This window comes from Zeugodacus cucurbitae, chromosome 4 (genome assembly GCF_028554725.1).
Source record: "Zeugodacus cucurbitae isolate PBARC_wt_2022May chromosome 4, idZeuCucr1.2, whole genome shotgun sequence".
NCBI lineage: Eukaryota > Metazoa > Arthropoda > Insecta > Diptera > Tephritidae > Zeugodacus > Zeugodacus cucurbitae.
Window position 1 is genome coordinate 52,983,369 of NC_071669.1, and position 13,424 is coordinate 52,996,792.

Below are 13,424 nucleotides of genomic sequence, written 5' to 3' on the forward strand. Positions count from 1 at the left end.
TATTAGGGTAGCGTGGTATAACCTCCAAAGTGCTGAACTTTCAGAGATTGATACAGGATTCCAAGATTGATAAGAATAAAATATAAATATATCTACTTTACTAGCAACATAAATTCATGACAAACATTGGGAAGCTATGAAATCCGATAAGATATAGGATCTTTCCATGATATAAAAGGTAACGGATCAAGAATGTTTCGAAACGACCAAGTTGTATCCTTAAAATGTGTATTCTTCATCAAAATGTCTTCCGCGACTTTCGTCGTTGGAAAATCGTATTTTTTCTTTCTTTTCTATGACAGATTCTCGCATGCGATGATGTCACATACAAAACTATTTCCCGTGAATACTCAAAACTGCTGAAGATGTTTTGCCAAGCATCTAGCAGAGATATACATAAGCACAAATTATATATACACTATATAAAGTCCATAAGATCTTCACAACTTCGAAGTTTGGACTAAGTACAGAGACACGAGAACCTCAACTCTTCTCCACCTATTCACTGTATTGTTGGATAGAGGAGTATTTCCGTACGGCAACTAAGATTCCCTTTACGTTTACTTTTCCATTATGAAATCTTAATGGAGAGTCATGGGCCATCATAAATTATTTATACACATGTTTAGATTAGGGTAGCAAAGTGATTTTTAGATATTCGAAAGTTAAAGATACAGCAGTTTGAAGAAGCAGCTGGAAACTTTGAACGCGTTTTTCTCAAAACTGTGATTTTCAAACTTTCCTCCATCGTATCTCAAAAACGGCTTGACCGAATGACTTGAAATTTGTTGGGTGCACTCAGCACATGTGAACGCTTGGAATATTAATCAACAATTATTAATTCACAATTCCAAAACTTCGATTTTTTATATCCAAAAACAGAAAAAAATCTCCAAAATTCCAATTTCGCAATGAGTTCCCTGCGTTTAAGCTTACAGATTAAAACGTCGCCTATTTATTTTTTTCTGATTAGCCAAAAATTCGGAATCGTGGAGAAAGTGCGAGCCCATTTTTTCGAAGCGGTCGTGTTCAAAACGCTGTAACTCATGTTCTAGACAATAATTTTAGCATAAAATGTATATTAACCTATAAAACGACGCTATGCATGATTAGTTTGGTTATTGCGTTCAACAGTTATAGACGTGTAAACATGGAGTTCACTAACGCCGAAATTCGCGCTATTTTAAAGTTTTCCTTCGTTAAAGGCAAATCCGCTAGAGAAAAGTTCCGTGAGATTAATGGTGTTTTGGGGGTTGGTACTCTATCACTTCGAACTGCGACGGAATGGTTTCGACTATTCAGAGTGGGTGGAAACGACACCATGGACAAGCCAGCCGGTGGAAGACCTGTGACGATGAATACCGATCAAATCATAGAAAACATCGAGTTAGACCGGCATGTGGCATCTCGTGGCATCTCGTGACATCTCGTGACATCTCGTGACATCTCCCAGGAGATGTGAGTTAGTCACAAAACTATTTTAAACCACCTGCAGAAAGCTGGATACACAATAGAGATGGATGTTTGGGTGCATGATTTGACGCAAAAAAAACCTTCTGGACCGAATCATGCGATATGCTGCTGAAACGGAACGACTGGCGACGAAAAATGAATCACATACGACAATATCAAACGAAAACGGTAGTGGTCAAAGGCCGGCGAATTGTCGCAAACAGTGGCCAAGCCGGAATTGACGGTCAGGAAGGTTTTACTGTGTGTTTGGTGGGATTAGAGGGGAATCATCCACTACGAGCTGCTCCCATATGGCCAGACGTTTAGTTCTACCATCTACTGCGAACAACTGGACCGCTTGAAGCAGGCGATCGACCAGAAACGTCCAGAATTGGCCAACAGGAAGGGTATAGTGTTTCACCAGAACAACGCCAGACCACACACTTCGTTGATGACTCGTCAGAAGCTACGGGAACTCGGATGGTAGGTTTTATTGCATCCACCATATAGCCCGGACATAGCGCCAAGTGATTACCACCTGTTCCTGACCATGGCGAACGCCCTTGGTGGTGTAAAGTTGAACTCAAAAGAGGCTTGTGAAAAGTGACTGTCCGAGTTCTTCGCAAATACGGAGGGGGTCTTCTACGAGGAGGATATTATGAAGTTGCCCATATTTGAATTGAATGAAGCATTGAATAAAGAGAAAAAGGCGGAAGGGAGATATGTATTTGCCAATCTAATATTTCTTCTGACTAAAGAGGGGTCATTATTTTTTAAGCCAGTAAAATTTATATTATTATTTTTATTCTAACTTAAATCAGTGTCACGAAATTAGGGACCATACATGGAAATATTATATTTTTATCACATATATAAAACTTTTTCTCATTAACTGACTTTTGCACTACTCTGTACGAGTACTATCCTGAAATGCTAGTAAATATATTTCTAATAGAATTTTGCTTTTAAATTCCCATTTCCACATTCTATAAGTTCATAAGTATACTTGTATACGCTTTTCACGGAAAATTTTTGAAAACTTATACAACTAAATATGACTAATGCGAATGAAATTCTACGTCGTAACAACAAAAATATGTGCTCTGAAGTTCCCCAACTAATATCGTGTCACTTTTCTTTTACTTTATTTGACGCGTTGGAATTTCATTTGAGCAAAAAAAATATATTTTCTTTTCGCTATTATACCATAAAGCGTGAGATAAGAATATTTGCCAATGCAAAAATACACCACTAAGTATGAGATAATACCAGAACAATTGCAAAAAATAATAAAACAATATACAGAAAACACAAGCGACATTGAAAGCGAAATAATTGAGGAAAAAAAAAACAAATTATATAGTCTTGAAGCATTCTCCGTTGCTGACGAGCGCAATGAGATAAAACCCAGCGCGCTGCTTGTATAATGAAATAAAATGCTTTCAACAACAAGTAGCAAATCCACAATTTGATGAAAAAGTGTGAGGAATTTTATCTATTATTTGGCAAAGGCTAAAAAAACAAAACTAAAAACTGTGTTTAAAGCGAATGTAATGCATTAGAAAAAGCAAACAAATGCGAGAGGAATAAAAAAAAATATAATAAATATTTATTATTATTAATATATGCATTTGATCGGCCAACTTGGCATTAATTAGAGCAGTTCACACGCTTTTGCTGCAGTTTACAGTCGAAATTATGTGCATCATTTAAGATACTCGAATGATAAATATATGTACATCTCTATTTATAAGTATATAGCTATACAGCTGCGAGTAAACATTTATCACACACACACACATATATACAGACAATTCTCCATTCCATCATAAGTCCCGCTGTTTTCTTTAGAGATTCACTCATTCGTAAAAGCCAACAGCGCCTAAGCGATAAGATTATTTCTATGTAATTATAATGCAGCCCATCTCACCGTGTGTGTTAACTGCTCTTCACCTAATTTCAATTTCAGTATGAAAAACAAAGTAATCAACAACAGTACAATTAACGCGCCAGCAAGAAAGCAGTTTAAGAAGCGTTTGTGGTTTTTTGTTTAAGTACATACTAACAGTAGTTGGCAGCAGCCACTTGACTAGCAAAATTAATTATTGTTGCTGCCAAACGCACTGGTGGTACATAGAAAGTTAAAAGCAAATAAAATAAAATTTGAGAAAAAAATTGTTTTTTACATACAAACATATATAGGAAAATGTTGAAGAAAGTTTGGTGCCATGCTACAGTTTGGAGTATGTTAAACTAATTAAGACATATTAACAATTTATTAAACGTAATTTGCACATGCATATGTGTATGTAAATATGTAATAATAACTGTTTATATTTTTTTGACTGTGATAAAAATACAAAATTAATAAAAAAAATTAAAATAAAGCAACAGAAGCCTAAAGTAAACTGTGAAAAATTTAAGATTAAGAGCCAATGAATCAAAAAAAAAAAATATAGAAACAACAACAATAAATATTTGTGCCCAAAATTTGACAGATATATATGCAGGCTTAAGTAAAGCTCTTAAACGACAATGAATTATTATGTGTAACTCAGGTAAACACTGAGTTCCAAACGAGCTGTAAGGGAGCTGTAGTAAATCAATCCATAAAAAATGCTTCACCGAATTTTAAAGCTAAATTATAAATATATAAATAAACACACTTGAATAAAATAAAACATTTAAATATAATTATAAATTATTTTAAAATATTTCTCATTTTTATGTTTAAATATTTTTTTCATCCAATATCAAATATTTTAAGCGTTTTATCACAAATTAGTTGTTTACTGATTGGCTCAGCTATATGGTCAGTGCTTACTTGCGAACTTAGTATTGACCTAGTTTCCTTTATAATTTATGTTAATTGCATTTATTTTTATTCTACAAATGTTAATAAAGTAGTAAGGATGTACATTGCTCGAACGGAATCGGAAATAGTTGATATATTTAGATATATTGATATGAATTATTAGAGAGATTTTTGAAATTATCTATTACAGACTATTATTTGTTTCAGACTGTTATCGAAAATCCTTGACAATGTCTTTAGTTCTTAATGTGAGGGTACCAAAAGAGATCAATAAGTTGCAACTATCGACTATTAGAACTCTCAAACAAACATTTATATTTTTGTTTCAAGCATATATTTCCAACCTTAATCTTTGCGACTCCAACTTTTCTTTCCGATTTTTTATTTATGTATTCCCAGTATACCAGAAACAAACATGATCACACTCAATCTCGTCCTTACAAAAAGGTTAGCAATATATTTTTCAAGGAAGTCTAGATGTTCTGAGAACGGTTTATGAAAAAAATATAACTGTAGTTCCAATAATATCGTCGATTAGATGCTGGCACAACTAACCAGCGACCTTACCCATAATTATAAATAACAAACCCACATTACATATATATCTTATATGGGGTTCTAAACAATTTTCAGCCTTATACATACTTATTTATGTTAAAATCACAACAAATTGTAGTCACATATCCCAATATACTAAAGTTATAATATGCATGTAATAATTAATACGATTTCTGGTGCCAATCTCGAAAGAAAGGAAACTACTTCATGATTTGGAATTCCTATCTTATACAATTCTTCTTCAATTTACACAAATGTTTGTGGTATTTTGTTCAGTCTAATCAGAATGATCATCGCAAATCGCTGAAAATGTGGTTAGTTCTTGATATGAGAGGAAAGTATAAGGTATCTATGGATATCAATACTTTACTTAAGAAGAACTAACGAGTCGCTGTTGTAATTAAAAACTTATTAACAGTCTACTTTATCTTGTTCCGAAAATTTTTTTCAGGGAACATTTTGCCGGAACCTTTTTTTCGAGACGAATATATGGTTGTTCTAGAATTACTTTCTATTTGCTTCCACAAAACGAACGTATGCATTTTTTGTTCAGATTCAAAGGTTGATTATTGTTTAATCTCGAGCTTAGAAGCATTACTCCATGATTCTATTTGATAATTATTTGGGGTTTCTTGTAATTTTTACGCAATCAAACGTTTTGATGGTTTTTAAACGCTATTATATTTCTCAAAAATGTCTTAATTTATTAAAATCTGAAAAAAAAACGGATTGATATTCTCCAGCAAAACGTAAAGAATAAGATTGGGAAAGAGTTGGACTTTTACTCATTCTTGTCTAACTTACTTGTTCTGAAAAACTCAATGTTCTGGAAATGATGCTGACAGAACTAGTAGTGACATTACCCAGAATTGTATGGAACAACCACGGTATAAATTCATACATAACTTCTATGAGGTTCTTATCGAACCTTCAGATCGCGATATAGTAAAAAATGCCAATATTGATGGATGGTTTAGGTAAATTGGTTAGGAGTTTCTATATCAATGGCGCCATATTTACTAACATGTGGAGCCTATCGCTACACCAAGCGAAACGGTAGACAATATAACAGTAATTTCACTTGTTTTCTAATAACGACCTCTTTAATATAAATGTACTCACGCATACCGCGTTGATTTGCATACAGGTGCAATTTGCTGCAACCAAACGAAAGCATCTTAAATTACTTACTTAGAACAAAAGAAGAACATAATAAAACGCAAAATAACTCAACGATGGCCATAAGAAAATTCTGAAATTGATTACATTAGGGTCGTCAGTAATTGATTAGACTATTTTCTCTTTCTCTGGGATGAATGTGAAACTTTTCTTGAAATTGCTTAAAGCTTAAAGAAAAATTCAAATTCAGCAAAGGTATATACATATATGTATAACAATATAGTAAATTGAAGGATATTAAATCTTATAATGCAAATCTGATCGAATTACTAACGGTATTTTTTTTAAACTTTGTCTTAATTCTTCGACATTTATAGATTTCATAGGTTTTATTTGGGAATTGGAAGCCATCGACTAGATCAGCCATAATTGTTGAAAAGGAGGGAAAGACGAATATATATCCCAAGCTCGGTTTAAGATATAGTGTCTAGTTCGGAAGCGATATTTACTTTTCATACCATATTAAAATAACTATTTTATAAAAGAACCAAATTTTTTCTAGAAAGGACGTCAAAACCTTATTTTAGAGGAGATATTAGGTTCTACTGTTCTCATTGCTGAAAATTACTAATAAAACTTTAATTACCGATGATTTCCGATCTCTATTTGGATTGAAAAGCAAGTTCACCTTAATGTTTGTAAGCACCAACAATGCAGGCAATGCATGGAAGGACGCCACTATTTATGGTAGTCTGACGTACGTCAGAGAGTGCTCCAATTACGTGCAACAACAACAAAAACAAAAACGAAAAATTTTAAAAAGCAACAGGTAACACACGCCAAGCGGAAGACGAGCACAAAAGAGTAAAAAAAAGTCAGTTAAACAACTTATCGAAATTAAAAAAAAAAAAATTACACGAATATATGCGTTCATGTGAATACATATATACATATATATGTGTAAATGTGTGTGTATTTAGGTGTTCACAAACGCAAGTAATATAAATGAACGCTTGCAAATCTCGGATGTCAGTGCTGTAGATCACTCACTCACCGTAGAAGCTGGTTGCCGGTAATAGCAGTATATGTATATAGACACATGTTGCTGGATACATGCATATACACATGCTAATATTTGTATATTGAACCAAACACCAGAAGTTGTTTGATCGTCTTTAAATAACTCTACGGTTGTGCGTGTTTTTGTTGCCGACGAAAACAACTTGCAACACGCAGCATGCACATACACACATATACATTTGAGTATAAAAAGAGTGAAGCACCCCAAACTCCACAGCAAGCAGCGCAGCCTTTCAGCGTGTATATGTAGTGTTTAAAATTAATTATTGCAAATTATAGTGCACAACAGCACGTTCGCACTGCACGACAATGTTGTGGCAACAAGACATGCGATCCAGCAGCTACAACTACTTACAACATTGTGAAAATGTTTATAAACATTCTGCAGTCATACACATGTGTATAGATGCAAGTGTATGTGATGCTGCTGTTGTTTTGATGATGATCAAGCGTTGATTGCCGGTTGTTGTTTTGATTTTAGTTTTTGTTTTCATTTTGTTTTTGCCTTGTTGCAATTGTTTATTTAGTGTATGGTACATGCAACAGCTTAAACGCTACAACTTAATGTTGCCAGCTGTCAGTGACAAACTAAACGTTGTGTGACTATGAAGTGCGGGCTCAATAGACGCATACCCACTTTTGATTCGACAATTCGCCGCTTTTCGCAGCATCTTCGTCGCGGTGTTGCACACACAAGTTTATTGTGTAATAATTGTGAAAAGAATAACAGCAACAACAACAAGAAAGCCTAACTTCGCAACAATTGTTTGGGGTAAAAGGCTTAATGCATCGCTAAATATTCTGATAGTGTGTGTGTGATATGTGAAGAAGTGTAATAGTGCAACAACAATAACAACAACAATTGCTGTTGATCTACCGCTATTAAGCTACAGTTTAGCAACATAATACGTGCCGCCAAACAGTTTGTTGATGACAATTTTCAGTTTTTTTGTTGTATTTTTATTTTTTTTGTAATTTAATGAGACCTTCGCTTGTCGCAACAAACGGTTTATTTAACTTGGCTTGCTTATGCGCCGTGATGATTGCGCATTCTTTTATTAATATGTGTTCTGTTTATTCTGCTTCTTTAAATGAATCGAGTCACCGTAACGGCTTTATGTCACAGGTGATGGCTGTGCGATGCTTCAAATTATATAACTGCATATTTATATATGTACCTTTATATATATAATATGAAAGTGCATAAAAACAAATTTAAAACTAATTTAAATTGCAAAAACTACAAAAAAAAAAATAAATAATAAAAATTAATTTATTATTAAAAATAAAAAAATATTATTTTGCAATTGCAGCACCTACCTTAATTTCAATTTACAATCTACAAATAACTTCCGCCACTTTCAACTGCGTCAATTGAGATCTGTCTGTTTGTATGTACTCGCTTGTAATTGTTTTGCACCTCTGCACATCTGTTCCACTCGATTGGCTATTTAAATGCGCATGAAGAGATTTTCACAAATTAATTGAGTTGCAATTTACTTGTCAATATCTGCAATAAATAAGATGAAAAGATTTGAATTTTGTTGTGAGAAGAAACTTGCATTAATTTGCACAATTAGTAATACAGCAACAACAATTTAGTAGTGTTTCCTAAAATCTATATTGTCTGGCTAGTGAAAATATAGTTGTCTCTCTGGCATCTGGGAAACATTATCGTTAAGATTTTGTTGTTAGAATCAATAAATAAATATGTAAAGATGTCTGTTAAAATATATTCTAGAACATGTCACGTATGAACTTAATTGGCGAAATTGTGAACCGAACAGATTAAGCTAACTTGGAACAATATATGTATGGCATCTTTCTTTGATACATATACATATCATGTTTAAAATAGTTATATCTGCATTAGAATGTGTCGGACTTATAGAGATCAATATATTCGGTAAATGTGATCTAAAACCGATCTGTATTAAACCTTACTGTGCTCGAATTTGTTTCATTTAATTTGATCAAGTTGCATGGAATATTGACAGTCGGGTCTACGTAAGTGGAACGACCTGGTCAAGGAAATTGTTAAAATTATTTAAAAAATCTTTTTAGACGCCATAACAACAACAATCGATATATGTTATTAAGACAACCTTACAGGGGGATCAAATAATTATATTTCGACTTTGAACCGACTTTGAACATTTGTAACCTTCATTAGTGACTTAATTACAAATAAAAGGTTTTCCAATAGGAGCCCTCCTGTGAAAGTACATTCGATGCCATTATGTATGGAACATGATTGTCTTTTTTTAAATCGATATTCTTACGAAGTTTATCAATCGTCGCTGACTTGTTGGCATAGGCCATAGACTTGTCGTAACCCCACAGGAAATAGTCTAACGACGTCATATCGCACTACCGAGACGGCCAATTGACTGGGCCATTTCGTTAGATAACACATTCAGCAAACTTGTTTTCAAGAAATTGATTGTGGCATTCGTTGTGTGGCTTGTGGCGCCGTCCTGTTGGAACTACATACTGTCCAAGTCCATATCATCCAATTCGGGCCAAAAATATTCGGTTATCATTGAGTGGTAGCGATTCCCATTCACAGTAAAGTGACGGTCTTGATCATAACGGAAGAAGTACGACCAAATGACATCGCCAGCCCATAAACCGCACCAAATCGTAATTTTTGCGGGATGCGATGGTGACTCATGGAGTACATGCGAATTGCTGCCTGACCAATAACTTATATTTTGCTTATTGACTATGCCATTCAGCCAGGAATGAGCATTATCGCTGAAGAAGATTTTTCGATTCTTTTTCTTGCTCAGCCCAATTCAAAAACATACGATGATTCTGGTGGTCAAGTTTTGCGTCAATTTGATCTTTGTAGGTACGTAGGCCAAGATCTTTTCACCACAACGACGTAACAGAAATGCCCAACGCTTGAGAACGACATGTGAGAGACTGATTTGGCTCTTCCTCAATTGATGTACTAGCGGCAGCAATATTCTCGACATTACGGGCACTACTTTGTCTCGATGGCACGGGCACATTTTGTACTGTGCCTGTGGATTGAAATTTTTCCACTAGACGCTCAATTGTTGATCTGACATGATGGTTATGACGACCATAAATTGGACTTAGCGCTCTTAAACTTGAGGCCACTGACTTTGAATATCGGTAGAAAATTTTAATAATTTCGACTCGTTGTTAGATCATATATCTTTTCATAATGAAATGGCAAACCTTACTGAAGAGAAATGTAAAAGAATGGGAGCGGGAGGGGGAAAATGGCTTCGTTTGCTAGGGAAACGGTCTACTTTTTACCCTTTCAATTAAGGGATTTGAAAATTATACAAGTTAACCTCAACATATTTCGCTCCCAAATCTTAGTTATCTACAAATATGAGTGTATTAGTGGATATGAGCTTTTTGTAATCATGTAATGTTAATTACGATTACATATACAGGAAGGCTTTGAATTAAATGTTAGGACAGAGTTTTCGGAAATCCACCCAGCTGTATTATTGGTTTAAATGTGCTGTTAATTTAACAGAGGAAGATAGATGAAGTTGAGAAGGAATCCTTGTTACATTTTCTACATAGTTGACTAGCAGACTTTACCAAGCGTTAGAGAGTAGCGATTCGAACAAGCTAAAGCAACTGATCAAAGAGATCGCAGTAGTTGTTAGCATTACCCAAAGCGGCACGGCAGAGTGTAGGGAAAATATTACGAAACTTTTTTTCATTTCTTTGTCTCCTTTAAATTGTTTTTTACAACCTCTTAAAAGCAAAGATTTCATAACACAATATTTTTTATAGACTTTTTGCATGAAAATCTGATCAGATTTGCAAAACCTAATAATTATCTAATAAAAACATTTATCCAATTCTAATTGAATTTAATGGCTTTTCTAGCCAAGAAAAATCAATTTTCATAGGAAAAAATAAAAATTAATTAGCACTCAGAAACGATTTTTTATTGCTAAAAATATATACGTTTGTATGAAGGGCACATGTGATTGACTATATAAATCGATTTGCACGTCCTCCAATTGCAAACGGTTTGAAATGACCACATAAAAACTTATTACCAATAAACTTGTTCGCGAAAATTTGACATTTATGGTAAATCGACAGGCAGGTTGACAGCTAAAAACAACAAAAAATCAAACAACAAATACTAAGTAAAATGGCCAAAATGAAACACATGGCAGTTATGCTATATCTATCATATATATAAATGTGTGTGTGTGTACTACATATTTATTAGTGTGTGCTAAGTATATATGTATGTAGAATGTATATGTTTAGTAGAATCAGCCTCTTGTGGCCTGCATGTTGCAGGAATAATTAATTAAAAATTAATAGCTGAAAGCATTATGCAGATGTGCAAACATAGAAATTTATGTATTTATGTATGTGTTTGTGTGTGTATGTGTGTGATGTGTAAAATCATTAACGGATGTGCATAAGTCATGCAAGCGAAAATAAACTGAATTATTCAGATGAGCAGGTAAATTGCTGGCAACAATGGCTGAGTGTGTCAGTGTGTCGCACAAAAAATATGTTGTTATTGTTTTTTACTGTATTTTAGCAGTACAGCAGTCCACTTCCATGCTGCACTACTTATTTTACATATCTAAATACAAATATATATATATATATATATATGTGTGTATCTATATAAATAGTTATGATGCGCGATGTCCACCTGTACCGCAATATTTTTCTGAGCCAAAATACATTTTTTTTTAATTTTCTAAAATTTATTTATTGCCTTAGAAAGTAGATTATGAACTTCAACTGACTGCAAATTTCTTCTGATTTAACATAAAATTATAATAAATCGCGAATATTTTCCTTAGTTTAGGAATTTTAGCCAATTTTTTCATAAATCTTTCAATTCACTTAATATTTCATGCAATATACAAATGTATGTATGTATATGTAAAATATCATTAAATATATATTTAGCTTATAGTATATATAATATATACATATATGTAGATCATATAGTATAGTCGTGAGTGATCGAGAAAAATATTAAATATATGCGATTGCAAGTACGAAACACTGATGTGGACACTTCTAGCGACTTTGCGACATTTTTTTCAATTTTACAGTGAACACTTGATAGTTGAAATAATTTGTAATGAAATTTGTTTTTCAAATTGAAATTCAAGGAGAGAAAGAGAAAGTAGGTGAAATAAATTGTAATATTAAAAGAGAGGATCGATCTATCATTAAATTTGGAAACTATAGAAATTCGAATAATCTTACAAAACAATTAAAGTCCCACTCTCTTGAAATTGCATGACACCTTTCACAACTTTACTATCAGATAAAGCTTTAAAGGTACGCCATTAATTATATTTTAAACACAAGCTTGAGAACGACGTGTGAGAGATTGATTTGGGTCTTCCTCAATTGATGTGCTAACGGCAGCAATACTTTCGACACTACGGGTACTTTTTTGCCTCACTGTCACGGGGACACTTTGTACTATGCCTGAGTACTAGACGCTCAATTGTTGATCTGACAGAACGATTATGACGACCATAAATTTGACGTAGCGCTCTTAAAGTTGAGGCCACTGACTCCGAATTTCGGTAGAAAATTTAAATATTTTCGACTCGTTGTTGAATCGTATATATTTTTCCATGATGAAATGGCAAACCTTATTGACAAAATACTACATCGAACACCTTTAAAAAAAACTAAAATCTATCTCCCTTGGAAATGCATGACAACGCTCACAACTTTATCATTAGATAAAGCTTCAAACATTCGCCTTGCTTTATATTTTAAACGCAGAAGGCTCCAAATTGTATAAAAACCCGTAAATTTGAGGAAAATAGTTTTTAAATACACTCAACAATTTATGATAAATAATTTCAGTACATTTATATCCACATTCCGGCCCATACATATATATAAGTAAAGTACTTACATATATAAATGATTTCCATTAAAAAATCAATTTAAAAAGTTCTTCATCAGTGGTATTCACTGTACATCTTTGTACATATACAACAAGTTAAGATTCATTTAAAAAAATCTGAATATCTTGTGAGAAATAATTTTATTTTACCCCAGCAAATATTGAAAAATATTTTTCAAAAATAAATCACATAATTATTTTTAGCAATTTAACTCAATACCGAAAAATCTTGCAATCCATATACACATACATACAAACAAATACTACGAAATGAGACGAGAGCCAGTGGCGAAGAACCGACTGTGGCCGAGAGCATGAATTTTCTCATAGGATCTCTTATTAGATTGACCACTGACACACTCGGTGGAAATCGAAAAGTCAAAATAATGGGTCGATTTTGAAAATAAAAACACAAAGAATAAAAGAACTGTATATGATAAGTAGAAATCATGTGAATGAAGTTTCTGTAAAATTATTACCTGATAGTTTAAA

General features: G+C 33.4%; 1 long non-coding RNA gene across 2 annotated transcripts in view; it reads right to left on the reverse strand.

The window, feature by feature from the left end:
• Window positions 1–8,530, reverse strand: part of LOC128921378 (uncharacterized) — a 123,103-nt gene extending 114,573 nt beyond the window's left edge. For both annotated transcript variants that reach the window (XR_008470834.1, XR_008470833.1), the window contains exon 1: window positions 8,345–8,530. This is a non-coding gene — a long non-coding RNA (uncharacterized LOC128921378). The remainder of the gene's footprint in view (window positions 1–8,344) is intronic.
• Between the last annotated feature and the right edge of the window lie 4,894 nt (window positions 8,531–13,424).